Source organism: Salvelinus alpinus, chromosome 3, assembly GCF_045679555.1.
Source record: "Salvelinus alpinus chromosome 3, SLU_Salpinus.1, whole genome shotgun sequence".
Lineage (NCBI taxonomy): Eukaryota > Metazoa > Chordata > Actinopteri > Salmoniformes > Salmonidae > Salvelinus > Salvelinus alpinus.
Genome location: NC_092088.1, coordinates 26,714,039 through 26,729,253, shown reverse-complemented (window position 1 = coordinate 26,729,253; position 15,215 = coordinate 26,714,039). Strand labels below are relative to the sequence as shown.

Here is a 15,215-nt window from a genome sequence, read left to right as displayed (position 1 = left end):
GCTTTCCTAGCTAAGATTGTAGACAATGACTGACACCATCGATAATTTAGCTTCGCCGTCTTTGGCGCCATTTCTATTTATTTTCTATTGTCAATAGAAAGGGCGCCAAAGACTGCGAAGCTAAATAATCAACGGTGTCAGTCATTAGGGCACATTTACACCTCATTAACACTATTTCTGGCAATAAAGCACTCTCAATCTAACCAAAGTTCAAGTTTTTTCAACGAATGGCCGTTCGTGCAGTTATTAACTGCTAAAAGTCAACGTTACCTAGTTAAAATTAGCAAACTTGGTTTGCCAACTTTCCAATTCAAATGAACGTTAGCTAACATTAGCTTGCTAAGGAGAAAGGTAGACTGGTATAAACAAATGAACATTACCTTTTAATACTGAGGTTGATATATGGTCCATGCCTGGATATGTGTCATCCATTCCATCTTCATTCACAGTGTTGTTAGATGACTCAAAGATTTGGCCCGTATTTGACTTTTTAGTTTTTTAGGCCTCTCTTATTTAGCTAGATAATGTGATGAACGTACGTCAGTTAAGCAATATCACATTAGAAAGATTTGTGACCTGTTGCCACAAGAAAAGGGCAACCAGTGAAGAACAAACACCATTGTAAATACAACCCATATTTATGCTTATTTATTTTAACTTGTGTGCTTTAACCATTTGTACATTGTTACAACACTGTATATATATAATATAACATTTGTAATGTCTTTATTGTTTTGAAACTTCTGTATGTATAATGTTTACTGTTAATTTGTATTGTTTATTTCACTTTTGTATAATATCTACCTCACTTGCTTTGGCAATGTTAACACATGTTTCCCATGCCAATAAAGCCCCTTGAATTGAATTGAATTGATATTGCTGAATATCAGCACTGCTGTGATTCGGCCGTAGGTACGAGGCCGCAGGCCAAATATAATAATATTCAGTATAACAGCACGACCTCGAGTGGGATATTGCTTTCATACAACAGTTCTACAAGCGCATTTTATTAGTTAACAATAATAAGCGACAACAGATTATGATTTGTTTATTTATTTAATCATTTATTTGGCTCCGCCAACACACATAGTTCCCCAACTGGTCTGGTACTGGACTGTTGCCAAGCACCACATATACATTTTCCTACACACTAGCTTGGTACTGCTACTTTGTGTAGTTCTACACGTTACCGTCCTCTCCTGACGACCATTTATAATTTAACTCAAATGTTATTTGTGGAAATATGTTCATATTTGCGGTGCGAAGTTTGTTACAATTACAGATAGATAACGATCGTTAATGTAATTTACGGTTATTAGAACACCTGTAAAGCGGAGTGATACATGTATAGTTAAAAGTCCCAGTGCTGTTGTTCTCTACTCCAATCAAATTACTTGGTCATATTATAAATACTTGTGAACATCATTTTCAGTTCTCTCCGCCCTTTTCATCGAAAGCAGTGGGAATTTTTTACTTGTGTTTGCGTTTAGTAACGTTCAAGATGCTTTGACGGTGCGATTTTATGACTTTTTCATTGAAACTGTTATTGAGCCATATCAATAGATTGCACAGTCGCAGCCCTGATTTCTGGTTGCACTGTGGTATTGACGGATGCACTGAGGAATATAGAGTGTACAATTCCTTCCATCATGTAAAGAGAAACCATCTTCAACACCTACTTGATTGCACCCGACCAGATGAACAGCCATCGGAGGAAAGCCAAGCACCACCGGAACACGTAAGTAGCTAACTAGCATTTTTTGGGTTCTTTGGATTTAAAAAAAATATTTAATGAATGGACGAAACACGGACCAAAGTCATATACTGTCCATTAGGCTATTCGATCATTTTAGCTATAATGACTCTTATGGCTAAAGCTGGGTTAATGTGAAAATAATCGATGATAAATAGGAACAAAACACTTAAATAGCACTATTGGTGACACTAAATACAATTTCAAATAATCATCTGTTTCTTTAAATGTGTTGTACACAGGACAACATTCAACCCGATCATCTTCTAGCTAACTCCAGCATCACTGATCAGCAACTCCATACATCTGACTCAGATGAAGGGCAAAGGGGCATTGACCAACGTGGAGCTGTCACAGTGCAACAAGTAAGTTACTCGGTTGGTGGCAATCTACTGAAATTGACCATATTTTAAGTACTTCGATTTACTAATAGCATTCATAGTCAGTCTTCGCAACCACTTCTCCTGTCACAAACATTATACTTGTCATGAACTAGTAATGTCCAGCCTCAGGATACTACATTCAATGTCAACATTATTTTAGAATCTGACAACACATGCCACTGCTTTTGTGATAAATGCAAGGCCAAGCATCGTCTCTCACAGGTAAGATGCTTTTTCTGAACAGAGCACAGCATTTGGTTTGTTACATTATGCAGAGCATTTTGTAGTGGTTCAGTGATGGTTGAGTTCATTCTCAGTGCCAGGTTGTCCACCTTACTATTGTTGATCCCTTATGTCCTTATGTTAATGAATATGTCATAAGAACCTCTGAATATCATAGGTATACATGATTGATGACATCCCCACCTCCATCTCTCTCACTCTCTCATTTTCAGAAAGGTGTGAATGACATTGTTGCTGTGCTACAGCAGTATCAATCATCACTATTGGACAACCTCAGGAAGCAGATGGAGGCAGTGCTAAAGATGGATTCAGGAAGCACATGAGGGCAACTTGAAAAAGATGCAATGGATATATTTGACAATTTCATTGGGCCTTTTGCTGGCGTTGCAACAACATTTAGACAGGACAGTGTTATTAAGAAGCAGTTTAGCTGTTTGGATGCAGAGGAAATTCACGTTGCTCGAACCATATGCAAGATGAAATGTGGAGGATCAAAAGACATTTTCATCAAAGACAAATAATTGTATTATTTACCATTAGTCAAAAGTCTAGAACAGTTCTTATCACACCCAAGGATTTAGTCTATGGTTGAAAAGGGACCCCAGATGTGCAGGGGAAGTTTTTTTCATGATATTGTATATGATGCTCTTCTAAAATCACAACCCTTATTTTCAGAGAAACGAAATGATTTGCAGATTGTTCTGTACACGGATGAAATATAAATCTGTAATTCATTAGGATCCTTTGCATCAAAAAACAAGTTGTTAATGGTGTACTACACCCTAGGAAATATAAATCCAAAATACAGGTCTAAACTGGCTGCTATCAAGCTAGATCAGCAAACCTCCGTCAATCTGGTGTAGATGTAATATTGACTAGAATCAAGGAAGACATGGATGCATTGTACAGTGGGGTTAAAATGCTAACTATTAACGGAAAGAACTTTATATGGTGCCATGGTCTCTCTCTCTGGAGACACCCTGGCACAACATGAACTAGCAAGGTTCAAAGAGGGTCTGGGCTTTGCCTACAGTAAGTGCAGACACTGAGTGTTCTTTTGAGGACATGCAGTCACACTTCAATGAGGATGCATATACTAAAAGGACATTGGAGAAGCATGTCAGACAGTGTGATGAAATAGAAAAGGCACAGACTGACTTGCTTCGCAACAGCCTGAAAACAACATATGGGATCAATAGAAGGAGCAAGTTAGTTGAATTCCCAGCCTTTGATATCATGCAACAAACTCCGCAAGACATTATGCATGTAATTCTAGAGGGCATAGTCTCATTGGAAATCAAATGTGTTTTGAATCATCTTGTTGTGTCAGGTTTCTAGTTTTGAGTTGGTCGATCCACTTCCATCTCTGACACGTGGAAACCGGAGGGGGGAAGGGAGGTGGTGCACTCCATTCATATGCGCGTAGGCCGGAGGGGTCCGGGCGCGGCCGGCCAAAGTCGTAGGCCCCATGGTTGCCCACTTGTAGATTAACCCATAGGTTGGGTTAAAAAGTCGTCTGTCCGTAGGTTAGGGTTAGGTATAGTTTGTAGAATGGTTAAGGTTAGGGTTGAGGTTAGGGTAAGGTATGGTTTTTTAATATTTAGGTTAGGGTTAAGGCAAGGGTTAAGGTTAGGTATGGATTTTTAGAATGGTTAAGTTTAGTTAGGTCTGTCGACTCGATGTAGGATCAGGCAAAATCCCTTGAGTTGCGCACCTTATGCAGGTTTGGTCCTCGGTTGGTTGCCATGTGTCCATATCGAGTGGTGTGGTCATGATGTCTAGGTCCGCTTTGTCAACGGATGTGGAAAGCATAGTGCAACCTAGGAGTTTGCTCCCCATCGGATCCTTCTCTTTTAGCTCCACGTTGTCTATGTATTTACTTCCGTGTTCGTCAGTCTTTAGGTCCTGGATGTTTTCAATCATGTGTGTAATTCAGGGGTTATTCCCTTCCAGGATCCTAACTCTGAATCAACCCATGGATTCTAGTCGAATCCAGCTGGTCTGTATGGGTATACTCGGCGTAGGATCAGGCAAAACCGTCGAGTTGCGTACCTTGTGCAGGTCCGGACCTCAGTTGGTTGCCATGTGTCCCTGTCGAGTGGTTAGTCATTGAACTGCCATTGGTTTGAGCAGACAAAAACCCATAAGGCGAGCCCTCTCTACGGTTGTCATGCATCCGCCCTTGGAGTTCCGTCCTGCGTTTCGGTAGGTGTATGGAGGGTTTAGGATCAGGCAAACTTCCTCTGGCTTTGTACCGTACGTCTGCCAGGAGTCACAGTTGATTGCCATGTGTCCATCCCCACCATCTCAGTCGTAGGCAATTCAGTGGTTTGGGTGATAGTGACCCGTGGAGCTACTCCCTTACAGGATCGTAGCGTTCCAGTGGTATGTCATCCCTAGACAGCGAATTTTTTTCGTAGTCCAGGTAAAAAAGTGGATCGGTTGTCCAGGCTTAGTGCGGCGGGGTAAGACGTCCCCCAGTGAAAAATTGTTCTGTGGGATCCAATTCTCCTCCAGACATAATCTGGGCACCCCAGGGATTACACGGCCGACGCGATCCTCCAGCCGCAGCGCCCAACCCAAAAGCTCCACTTTCTAAAGCTAAGGTACCCCAACTCGCTAGGCAGAGCCACGCGCTACTGAACATACTGCCAATCCAATTCTAAACTGGGGTAGATAGTCGTCCAGCGCGGTACGTGAGTCCCCTGTTTTTGTGGAGCTGGGGGGGTTGAGCCGATTGGTCTGCCAACAAGACCCCGAGAGGTCCCGGAGGAGTCCGGTCAATCCATTTCCTCCCGTCTTCTTGCTTGGTGTATGGAAGGGCCTAATTGCTTAGGGTATAATCGCTGCGGGGGAGTCGCCAAGGTCGGGGTCCCAAGAGTAGTTGGAGAAAAAAGGTTCTCGTCTGTTGGGGGTGCTGGTGGGTGTGGATGAGAATTATTTTGGAAGGATGGTGGGTTGGTAAGGGTTTTTTGGTTGTAATTTTGTTATTTAGTTCTATTTTATTGTTTCTTTTCATCAAGGCCCATGGTCATGGTAACCCAGAGTTCAAGAAACCAAGAAGAAAAACATATATATAAATATTACAATCATTTTTTACATTTCTTTTTTTAAAGAGTGACTAAAGGAAAGTATTATTGAGAGTCCATGGTCATGGTAACTCTATAGTGCTATTGGAGGTCTATTTTGTGGTCTTAATGACCCCCTATCTTTTGTATGGGATGTGGGGTGTGTAAGGTGCAGGTGCAGTGTATGTCCGGGCGTTCCTCCACTGTACTGAAAGCCTCAGTGGTGGTCCGGCCCGTAGTAGTAGTGTTGGACCTGGAGGGGTTCGGGAGGTGAATCCTGGTCCGTGGATCCTGGCGAGTTTATTTGGTTTCTTCATTGTGGTTTATTTTAGAGGTGGCTGCTGACTAGAGCATCCTTGAGGTTCTTGTTCCTTATGAGGGCCAGGATGGGTATGTGAAGAGGGAGTAGTTGTTTATATTTGAGTCTTTTTTGGATGTGAGTAGCCACTCGGTAGCTGGGTGAGTTGTAGGTTGTAATGATGGGTATGATTTGGTGGTTTCCTTTGGTTTGTCCTTTCCGTGTGTGTCTCTCGGAGTCGTGTTGGGCCTTTTTGAGTGCCGAGCGAGTATATCCTCTGTTTTTGTATAGGGCTTTGGAGAGGATGTGCGTAGCAGTTTTGAGGTCTTGGGGTTGGGTGCATATCCTGCTGTACCTGAGGAATTGTGATTTTGGTCGGTGTCGTTTGGAGAGGAGGAGTCTCTGCCTGTGGGGGTGGAAGGGTTCGTAGATCGGAAGTGATCCGAGGGTTATCCTGGTGTGGGGTACATTTACATTTACATTTAAGTCATTTAGCAGACGCTCTTATCCAGAGCGACTTACAAATTGGTGCATTCACCTTATGATATCCAGTGGAACAACCACTTTACAATAGTGCATCTAACTCTTTTAAGGGGGGGGGGGGTTAGAAGGATTACTTTATCCTATCCTAGGTATTCCTTAAAGAGGTGGGGTTTCAGGTGTCTCCGGAAGGTGGTGATTGACTCCGCTGACCTGGCGTCGTGAGGGAGTTTGTTCCACCATTGGGGTGCCAGAGCAGCGAACAGTTTTGACTGGGCTGAGCGGGAACTGTACTTCCTCAGAGGTAGGGAGGCGAGCAGGCCAGAGGTGGATGAACGCAGTGCCCTTGTTTGGGTGTAGGGCCTGATCAGAGCCTGAAGGTACGGAGGTGCCGTTCCCCTCACAGCTCCGTAGGCAAGCACCATGGTCTTGTAGCGGATGCGAGCTTCAACTGGAAGCCAGTGGAGAGAGCGGAGGAGCGGGGTGACGTGAGAGAACTTGGGAAAGTTGAACACCAGACGGGCTGCGGCGTTCTGGATGAGTTGTAGGGGTTTAATGGCACAGGCAGGGAGCCCAGCCAACAGCGAGTTGCAGTAATCCAGACGGGAGATGACAAGTGCCTGGATTAGGACCTGCGCCGCTTCCTGCGTGAGGCAGGGTCGTACTCTGCGAATGTTGTAGAGCATGAACCTACAGGAACGGGTCACCGCCTTGATGTTAGTTGAGAACGACAGGGTGTTGTCCAGGATCACGCCAAGGTTCTTAGCACTCTGGGAGGAGGACACAATGGAGTTGTCAACCGTGATGGCGAGATCATGGAACGGGCAGTCCTTCCCCGGGAGGAAGAGCAGCTCCGTCTTGCCGAGGTTCAGCTTGAGGTGGTGATCCGTCATCCACACTGATATGTCTGCCAGACATGCAGAGATGCGATTCACCACCTGGTTATCAGAGGGGGGAAAGGAGAAGATTAATTGTGTGTCGTCTGCATAGCAATGATAGGAGAGACCATGTGAGGATATGACAGAGCCAAGTGACTTGGTGTATAGCGAGAATAGGAGAGGGCCTAGAACAGAGCCCTGGGGGACACCAGTGGTGAGAGCACGTGGTGCGGAGACAGATTCTCGCCACGCCACCTGGTAGGAGCGACCTGTCAGGTAGGACGCAATCCAAGCGTGGGCCGCGCCGGAGATGCCCAGCTCGGAGAGGGTGGAGAGGAGGATCTGATGGTTCACAGTATCAAAGGCAGCCGATAGGTCTAGAAGGATGAGAGCAGAGGAGAGAGAGTTAGCTTTAGCAGTGCGGAGCGCCTCCGTGACACAGAGAAGAGCAGTCTCAGTTGAATGACTAGTCTTGAAACCTGACTGATTTGGATCAAGAAGGTCATTCTGAGAGAGATAGCAGGAGAGCTGGCCAAGGACGGCACGTTCAAGAGTTTTGGAGAGAAAAGAAAGAAGGGATACTGGTCTGTAGTTGTTGACATCGGAGGGATCGAGTGTAGGTTTTTTCAGAAGGGGTGCAACTCTCGCTCTCTTGAAGACGGAAGGGACGTAGCCAGCGGTCAAGGATGAGTTGATGAGCGAGGTGAGGTAAGGGAGAAGGTCTCCGGAAATGGTCTGGAGAAGAGAGGAGGGGATAGGGTCAAGCGGGCAGGTTGTTGGGCGGCCGGCCGTCACAAGACGCGAGATTTCATCTGGAGAGAGAGGGGAGAAAGAGGTCAAAGCACAGGGTAGGGCAGTGTGAGCAGAACCAGCGGTGTCGTTTGACTTAGCAAACGAGGATCGGATGTCGTCGACCTTCTTTTCAAAATGGTTGACGAAGTCATCAGCAGAGAGGGAGGAGGGGGAGGAGGATTCAGGAGGGAGGAGAAGGTGGCAAAGAGCTTCCTAGGGTTAGAGGCAGATGCTTGGAATTTAGAGTGGTAGAAATTGGCTTTAGCAGCAGAGACAGAAGAGGAGAATGTAGAGAGGAGGGAGTGAAAGGATGCCAGGTCCGCAGGGAGGCGAGTTTTCCTCCATTTCCGCTCGGCTGCCCGGAGCCCTGTTCTGTGAGCTCGCAATGAGTCGTCGAGCCACGGAGCAGGAGGGGAGGACCGAGCCGGCCTGGAGGATAGGGGACATAGAGAGTCAAAGGATGCAGAAAGGGAGGAGAGGAGGGTTGAGGAGGCAGAATCAGGAGATAGGTTGGAGAAGGTTTGAGCAGAGGGAAGAGATGATAGGATGGAAGAGGAGAGAGTAGCGGGGGAGAGAGAGCGAAGGTTGGGACGGCGCGATACCATCCGAGTAGGGGCAGTGTGGGAAGTGTTGGATGAGAGCGAGAGGGAAAAGGATACAAGGTAGTGGTCGGAGACTTGGAGGGGAGTTGCAATGAGATTAGTGGAAGAACAGCATCTAGTAAAGATGAGGTCAAGCGTATTGCCTGCCTTGTGAGTAGGGGGGGAAGGTGAGAGGGTGAGGTCAAAAGAGGAGAGGAGTGGAAAGAAGGAGGCAGAGAGGAATGAGTCAAAGGTAGACGTGGGGAGGTTAAAGTCACCCAGAACTGTGAGAGGTGAGCCATCCTCAGGAAAGGAACTTATCAGGGCGTCAAGCTCATTGATGAACTCTCCAAGGGAACCTGGAGGGCGATAAATGATAAGGATGTTAAGCTTGAAAGGGCTGGTAACTGTGACAGCATGGAATTCAAAGGAGGCGATAGACAGATGGGTCAGGGGAGAAAGAGAGAATGTCCACTTGGGAGAGATGAGGATCCCAGTGCCACCACCCCGCTGACCAGAAGCTCTCGGGGTGTGCGAGAACACGTGGGCAGACGAGGAGAGAGCAGTAGGAGTAGCAGTGTTATCAGTGGTAATCCATGTTTCCGTCAGTGCCAAGAAGTCGAGGGACTGGAGGGAAGCATAGGCTGAGATGAACTCTGCCTTGTTGGCCGCAGATCGGCAGTTCCAGAGGCTGCCTGAGACCTGGAACTCCACGTGGGTCGTGCGCGCTGGGACCACCAGGTTAGAGTAGCAGCGGCCACGCGGTGTGAAGCGTTTGTATGGTCTGTGCAGAGAGGAGAGAACAGGGATAGACAGACACATAGTTGACAGGCTACAGAAGAGGCTACGCTAATGCAAAGGAGATTGGAATGACAAGTGGACTACACGTCTCGAATGTTCAGAAAGTTAAGCTTACGTTGCAAAAAATCTTATTGACTAAAATGATATAGTACTGCTGGCTGGTGAAATATGCTAGCTAGCAGTGGCTGCGTTGTTGACTTTGTTTGAAAGTGTAGCTGGCTAGGTAACCTCTAACTGGCTAGGTAACCTCGACAATTACTCTAGACTACACAATTATCTTGGATACAAAGACGGCTATGTAGCCAGCTAAGATCAAACAAATCAAACTGTTGTACTGTAATGAAATGAAATGTAATACTACCTGTAATACTACCTGTGGAGCAAAGCGGAATGCAACTACTCGCTCCAAACCAAACCGGAAGTGCGTATCGTAGAGGGAGAGGCAATAGAAGTGTTGTTTCTTGTATTATTGTCTTTTGTGTCTTTAGAGGACTGCTTCACCTTAATGTCCCCTTTCCCTTTTCTTCTGTCCTTATTTTGTCCCACTTTGTCCCTTCTTTGTCCCTTCTTCTCTTCTGCCAACTAGACACTCCTTGTTAGCTAGCTAGCTTCTTTCAGGAATGTCCCTAGCAACTGCCTAGCAACAGGTAAACAACTTAGCTAGCTAAGAAAACGGTATAATTTTATGAAAAATTGTTACTTTTACCGGGTAGTTGCGAGGAAGTTGAGTATTTCCACCTGAGATGCTGCATCCATGAGTACCTCGTTCTTGATGATGTTAAACTCCAACAGGTGCTGTGGGGGTGGTGAGAGTGGTGGTCCTAAGAGTGCTGGTGGATTGGTGGTTAGCATCTTGAAGGTGGGGAGGTTTTTGTCCGTAGCTGCCCATTTGTTTATGGTCACTTCTATCCCCTCGGATTGGGGAGGATGGTTCTTGTCCTCTTGTGGTATGTGGCTAGCCGAGGATTTCCGTGGCTTGGTTGTAACCCGCTCCTGCTGATTTTCATGACATTCCCCCCTGGTTTGGGTATGGGATGGCATGGAAAGATCAGAGGCCACCTTAGCACTATCCCTCTGCTCCTCTCCCTCAACCACCCTGCTCAGGGTATGATCTCGGGGTGGGTAAGGAGGGTTAGTGTTTCACGGCGGGGGCCCACCCTGTGCCACCCTGGTCAGGGTATGGCTGGGTTTCTGGGTCCCTGGGTATGGTGGAGGTAAGACGCTTTTTGTTGGAAGTGTCCCTGGTTTTTCGTGTTGGGCAGTGGAAATATTTTTCCCTGGAGTGGTGTGGGGTGACGATTCCCGAAGAGGGGGCGTAATCACCTCCTTGGGGGGGTACCGTACCGATGTAAGGCGTCTGTTGGTCCGTGGAGATGGTGAGGTCCTCCTGGTGTGCGTAGCTAGTGTGGCTACATCGTCCTCCTCCTCGCTGTGAGGTTGGCAGTGGGTGAGCGGTGGCTTAAATTGGCTGTTGTCTTTTGTTGGCCAATAACCGTGGAAGTTGGGGAGTGAGTCCCTAATGTCCTGTAGGAGGCGGTCCAGGAGTGGTTCGCTGAGGAGCTTTTTGGCCCATAGGATGCCTAGGTACCAGGCTTCCTGCCAGTCAGAGCATGATGGTGTGTTGCAGAGTGTGGCGTATCTATTGGATACCTCCTCCCTGTAGTGCCGTTGTAGGATCTCGTGGCTGGTTTCTATCCAGAGTGAGGATGCCGTGGAGAGTGCCGCCAGTGTGGTAAGTGCCGCCAGTGTGGTATCGGATGCTCCCGATGGTGTGAAGGCTGCCGTGAGTGTTCTGGCCTTGTGGAGGTAGCCAGGAGGTAGGTCATTACCGGAGAGGTAATAGCTAATGGTCTCCAGGTGGTGTCTCGCTCTGATGAGTTTGGAGAGTGTACGTGCTGTGGCGTTGAAGCTGGCGGGGGTCTGTGGTTCCCCGGTGATGTGACGTGCCACCGATTTGTAAGTGGTTGGTGAGACCAGGTTGTCCGAGTGGCTCAATGGTGGCAGTAGAGGCCTGCTGTTCAGCTAGGCTCTCAGTACTCATGGGGGTGGTGCCGAGTATAGAGGTGTCGGTCCTATGGTGCTGGGTGGGTGAAGGCATCGGTCTGGGTTGGGTGCGCTGCACATCCCGATCTGCTTGTTGGGTCCGAACCGTAGAGTGTCTGGAGATCGGTTTTAGGCGTGTGTCCCAAATGGTTAGCTTCGGTGTGTGATGTCCATCTCTGTATTCATGGCGTTTGGGAGTATCCGGTGGATGTGATGGGGTGGAGGGGTGCCTGGAGAAGGTGTAGCTCCTAGGTTTCCCCCGCCGTATCTGGTCCCGTAAAAGGTGGACCGGTATTCAGTTGGTCTATCCCTGTACGAGGGATTATTTTTCGGGGTGTCTGTATTCTATCTTGGTAGCCTTGGGGGTGGTGTGTGGTGGTGGTGTTCTGTAGAGGGGGGAGGAGGGGGTGGAAATCTGTGTAGTAGGTCTGAGATGGGTCTTCTAGGTATCTTTGAGGTCCTGGAGTGGGGTGGTGGGCTGTGGAGTGTGGTTGCCCGCTGGGGATGTCATCAGGAGGTGTTTCTTTTCGTCCCCGGTGTGATGGTGTAGGGGTGTAGTCATCCGGTAGCTGGGTCCTATTGAGACCGTGGAGAGGAACTGCCTGGTGGGAGAGAAAGCCCACTGGTGTGGGATGTTTCTCCCGCTGTGTAGAAGACTGAGAAGGAAGTTCATTATATGACGTTTCTATAATGAGACCAGGTTGCCGGTCTAAACTTATTTCGGCTGGCTCCTCTGTGCGCCTCTTTTTAAAGAGTTCAGAGGGTCTGTGTTGGTAGCTGTGCCCTGTAGAAATAATAGGGCTAGTCTTGTGGTAGAGTAGGGGTTCTGAGTAGTCATCAGAGTGCCCGGAATCGTCGCTGTCTCGTGGATCTTCCATGTGTAGTGTGTCCCTGTGTAAAACTTAAAATAAGGGTAAGAAAAAAGTACAAATGAAAATAAGTAGCCAAAAGGAGCTACCCCGGGTCTAGGGGCAGCCCAGCCACGACGCGTTTCTGCTTTACTCGGCTTCATCAGGTAGCAGGGAGGAGAAAAAGGTGCAAAAAAGCGCACTCGGTCGTAATGCGGTAAAAAGGCCGTATTATGGACCGGAAAAAATAGTGTGTAGGTGTGGTGGAGGCTCGACGGTCTGGAAGGTCTATGAAGGTCTGTTGTGGGAGTACCAGCTGGTGTCTTGATCCAGGTGAGGTGTTTTAAGGGTGTAGCATAAAGCTAGGGGCTTTATCCTTTTGACCAGGAATAGCCGTGAGGTGATGAGATGTTCGTGGGGAGTATAGAGCCCCAGCTGATGTCTTGATCCAGGTGAGGTATCTTTTAGGGTGTAGCATATAGCTAGAGCCCAGTCGTACCGTTGAGGATGAAGTTCCCTTGTAGAGGTCCGGCTTGATTCTTGTCCAGTTGAAGTGTTTTCGACCAAATGGTGCTGAGGCTGAGGGATGCTCCTCTTTTTATGGGAAGTAATGGGGGTGTGGTTGACCAAAGGTTGAATCCTATTGGTGCACAAGGTGTGCACACGACAGGGCTGAAGAGTGGTCTCTCCTGAAGAAAGGTGTTGGGGTCTTCTGCAGACTGACACAAACACAAAGAGATATAAACAAATATGACCACAAAGACAATTCACACCCTTTAGGTAAGAAATGTGTGCATGTATTAGAATTAGCCAGGATGGAAGGTGCCGGTTCAGCGCATCTGGCCTCCAGTGCATCTCCACGGCCCAGGATATCCTTCGCCGGAGTCTGCACAGCCCAGTGCGTCCTGTGCCAGCGCCTCGCATCTGCAGGGCGAAAATAACCATCCAGCTAGAACGGGTTGAGCAGGCTCTACGCTCAAGACCTCCAGTGTGCCTCCACGGCCCAGTGTATCCTGTGCCTGTCCCCAGACCCAGGCCTCCTGTATGTCTCTCCAGCCTGGTAAGCCCAGTGGCAGCTCCACGCACCAGGCTGCCAGTACGTCTCAGTCGGTTGAGATCTGTTCCGGCTCCACAGAGGAAGCCTCCAGCGATGATCCATGGCACGAAGCCTCCAGCGATGATCCATGGCACGAAGCCTCCAGCGATGATCCATGGCACGAAGCCTCCAGCGATGATCCATGGCACGAAGCCTCCAGCGATGATCCATGGCACGAAGCCTCCAGCGATGATCCATGGCACGAAGCCTCCAGCGACGGGGACGAGGGTCCCTGCACCAGAGGTGCCACCAAAGTGGGGTGAGCCAGTGGTGGAGCGGGTTCTGCATCCCGCACCTGAGCCGCCACCGCGGGTAGATGCCCACCCAGACCCTCCCCTATAGGTTCAGGTTTTGCGGCCGGAGTCCGCACCTTTGGGGGGGGGGTGTAATGTCACGCCCTGACCTTATAGATCGTTTGATTTGGGGTGGGCATTCTATGCTTTGTTTTCTATGTTTCTTTATTTCTATGTTTTGGCCGGGTATGGTTCTCAATCAGGGACAGCTGTCTATCGCTGTCTATGATTGGGAATTATACCTAGGTAGCCCTTTCCCCTCCTTTCAGTGTGGGTAGTTAACTTTGTTAGTGGCACTATAGCCCTGTAAGCTTCACGGTTGTTTCTTTCTTTTCTTGTTTTGTTGGCAACATTCTATTAAAAGGAACATGTACGCTCACCACGCTGCACTTTGGTCCACTTCTTTTGACGGCCGTGACACGTTCATGGGATTCTCCATTGTCTACAAAGCCAGTAATTACCTTTGTCCAGCAGCGGTGGCTTCATGACCTTTTTGAACACTCCATAAAACTGTGCCTTGTTAAAGGTCCCCCAGCGGGTCTTCAGTTCAGGTATAAAGCAGTTCCCTCGATCGAGGATCCGCCAGAGTTCATCCATAACATGACAGACAGACATACAGACAACCAGACCGAATTCTCGCGAGCTCACTGTTTTACATTTGCCCGAAGTAGTTTACCCCCGTCCCTGCTATGGCTTCTCACGCTGCTCATTTCCCACACCGTATCTCATTTGAGATTCGGTCTGGTGTTAACCAGGCTTTAGAAGCTTAGGCCTACTTAAAACTTCTTAGGGCTGCAATCCCGTTAACGGGATCGATATGACAACAGCCAGTGAAAGTGCATTGCGCCAAATTCAAACAACAGAAATCTCATCATTAAAATTCCTCAGGCATACAAGTATTTCACACCATTTAAAATATACACTTCTTGTTAATCCCACCACAGTGTCCGATTTCAAAAAGGCTTTACAGCGAAAGCACCACAAACGATTATGTTAGGTCACCGCCAAATCACAAAAAAACACAGCCATTTTTCCAGCCAAAGACAGGAGTCACAAAAAGCAGAAATAGAGATAAAATGAATCACTAACCTTTGATGATCTTCATCAGATGACACTCATAGGACTTCATGTTACACAATACATATATGTTTTGTTCGATAAAGTTCATATTTATATCCAAAAACCTCAGTTTACACTGGCGCCATGTTCAGAAATGCCTCCAAAATATCCGGAGAAATTGCAGAGCCACATCAAATAACATAAATACTCATCGTAAACTTTGATGAAGGATACATGTTTTACATAGAATTAAAGATAAACTTGTTCTTAACTTCATCGGGATAGGGGGCAGCATTTCGACTTTAAACAAATTGCGTGCCCAAAATGAATTTCCTCCTACTCTGTCCCAGAAGGTAATACATGCATATTATTATTACTATTGTATAGAAAACACTCTGAACTCATTTGGCAGACAAAAACCTGAGAAGAGGTCAAAACAGGAAGTGAGAACTCGATTTTCAAAACAGTGTCAAATGATACCCCTTCTAGTTATGGATAAGCAAACACTTCCTAGGGCTTCCACTAGATGTCACCGTCTTTAGATTTTAGTTATATGATTCTACTATAAAGGAGGGGTTCATAGGAGCTATTTTACTGAG

General features: G+C 47.3%; 1 long non-coding RNA gene across 1 annotated transcript; it reads left to right on the top strand.

Annotated features, from left to right (window-relative positions):
- Window positions 1-1,457: 1,457 nt before the first annotated feature.
- LOC139569707 (uncharacterized) lies at window positions 1,458-2,337 on the top strand. The gene is made up of 3 exons (XR_011673929.1): window positions 1,458-1,738; window positions 1,996-2,118; window positions 2,297-2,337. It is a non-coding gene; the product is annotated as an uncharacterized lncRNA (long non-coding RNA).
- The last annotated feature ends 12,878 nt before the right edge of the window (window positions 2,338-15,215 follow it).